This window comes from Lactuca sativa, chromosome 1 (genome assembly GCF_002870075.4).
Source record: "Lactuca sativa cultivar Salinas chromosome 1, Lsat_Salinas_v11, whole genome shotgun sequence".
NCBI classification, from domain to species: domain Eukaryota; kingdom Viridiplantae; phylum Streptophyta; class Magnoliopsida; order Asterales; family Asteraceae; genus Lactuca; species Lactuca sativa.
Genome location: NC_056623.2, coordinates 39,461,503 through 39,464,072, shown reverse-complemented (window position 1 = coordinate 39,464,072; position 2,570 = coordinate 39,461,503).

Sequence of the window (2,570 nt, the reverse complement as noted above, 5' to 3'; positions counted from 1 at the left end):
AGAAGCGCATAGCCCAACTCCAAAAGGATGGAGTTTTGGAGTCATTCGACCTTAGGGAAGATGACACATGCGAATCTTGTTTGCTTGGAAAGATGACTAAGTCACCCTTCATTAGTACATGTGAAAGGGGTGAGGGTCTATTGGACCTAATACATACCGATGTATGTGGACTGTTTAGATCAACCACGAAGGATGGGAACCCCTTCTATGTGACTTCTACCGATGACTATAGTTGATATGGGTATATCTACTTAATCAAACAAAAGTCAGAAACGTTTGAAAAGTTCAAAGAGTTCAAAAATGAAGTGGAGAATCAATTGGGCAGGAAAATCAAGATGCTTCAATCCGATCGAGGAGGAGAGTACCTAAGTCTAGAATTCCACGACTATCTCAAGGAGTGTGGAATAGTTTCACAATTGACGCCACCTAGGACACCGCAGTTGAATGGTGTGGCAGAAAGGCGTAATCGAACCTTGTTGGACATGGTTCGCTCTATGATAAGTCGTGCTTCACTACCTATCTCTTTTTGGGGGTATGCCTTAGAGACTGTCACCCATATCCTTAACCGCGTCCCTACTAAGAAGGTTGCCAAAACACCTCACGAGATGTGGACAGGGAAAGCTCCCTCGTTAGCACATAACAAGGTTTGGGGTTGCGAGACTTTCGTAAGACGAGATACTCACGACAAGCTCGAACCTCGTAGTGAGCGATGTATTTTCATCGGCTACCCGCATAAGTCCTTTGGATATTTCTTCTATAAACCGAACGACAATGTTGTCTTTGTTGCGAGGAGAGGAGTTTTCCGAGAGCGAGAACTCATAAGAAAAGGAGACAGTGAGAGGCAAATCGAGCTTGAAGAGATTCAAGAGTCGATAGATGAAGGAACCTCTACCGCTGGCACTCAACCTGAGGAGGAAACTCCGGTTGAACCGATTGACAAATCATTACCTCTTAGACGTTCCGAAAGAGTTAGAGTTCAACCCCAGTTTTATGGTTTTCATATTACTACCGAAGGGGACACGTATATTAGTGATGGTACACTAATAAATCTAGATGAACCTAATAGCTATAAGGAAGCCATGGCAGGCCTGGAGTCTGCGAAATGGAAAGACGCAATGGACAGCGAGATCCAGTCCATGTATGACAACCAAGTTTGGAATTTGGTTGATAATATGCCCGGATGTAAGAACGTTGGATGCAAATGGATCTTCAAGAAGAAGACCGACGTGGATGGAAACGTACACACATATAAGGCGCGATTGGTTGCGAAGGGCTTTACTCAAACTCCCGGAGTTGACTATGATGAGACCTTCTCACCAGTTGTGAAGATAAAGTCTATTAGAGTAATGCTAGCTATTGCCGCTTTTCATGATTATGAGATTTGGCAAATGGATGTCAAAACCGCCTTCCTTAACGGGAAGTTGGCTGAGGATGTTTACATGGCTCAGCCAGAGGGTTTTGTCGATCCGAAGCATCCAAATAGAGTGTGTAAGCTTGAGAAGTCCATTTATGGACTTAAGCAAGCGTCTCGCAGATGGAATCTTTGCTTCGATGAGAAAGTCAAAGAGTTTGGATTTGTACGAAGCGAAGATGAATCATGTGTATATGTCAAAGCCAGTGGGAGTATAGTAAGCTTCCTCGTTCTGTATGTCGATGACATACTACTCATAGGAAATGACGTCCCGACTCTGCAGGAGGTTAAGTCCTGGCTCGGGAAGTGCTTCGCTATGAAGGACCTCAGAGAGGCTTCCTATATTTTGGGAATAAGGATAGTGAGAGAACGAAGTAAGAGACTAATAGGACTTAGTCAGAACACTTACTTAGACAAGGTACTAAAATGTTTTAGTATGGAAAACTCGAAGAAGGGAGAATTACCGATACAAAGTAATGCCAAATTGAGTAAGACTCAAAGTCCGAGTACCGAAGCTGAAATAGCATAAATGAGCCGAGTACCATACGCTTCCGCAGTTGGCTCAATCATGTATGCTATGACTTGTACTCACCCTGATGTAGCCTTTTCTTTGAGCATGGTTAGCAGATATCAAGGGAACCCTGGCAGAGCCCATTGGATTGCGGTCAAGAATATCCTTAAGTACCTTCGGAGGACAAAGGAATGGTTCTTAGTCCTTGGAGGGAGTGATGACTTGAAGGTGCGAGGGTATAGTGACGCCAGCTTTCAGACCGACAGGGACTACTACCGTTCACAGTCGGGCTGGGTTTTTACCCTGAATGGAGGAGCAGTAACTTGGAAAAGTTCCAAGCAGGAAACTATAGCTGATTCAACGTGTGAATCAGAGTACATTGCAGCGAGCGAAGCGTCGAAGGAGGCAATATGGTTAAAGAACTTCATCGGTGATCTTGGAGTTGTACCTGCCATAAAGGAGCCCATGGAGATTTTATGTGATAATGAAGGAGCGGTTGCCTTGACCAAGGAACCGAGGGATCATGGTAGATCTCGAAATATCGACAGAAAATATCTCTTTATTAGACATCGTGTAGAAGAAGGACAACTTGTGGTGAAGAGGATATCATCGTAAGAAAACCCAGCAGATCCGCTTACGAAGGGACTG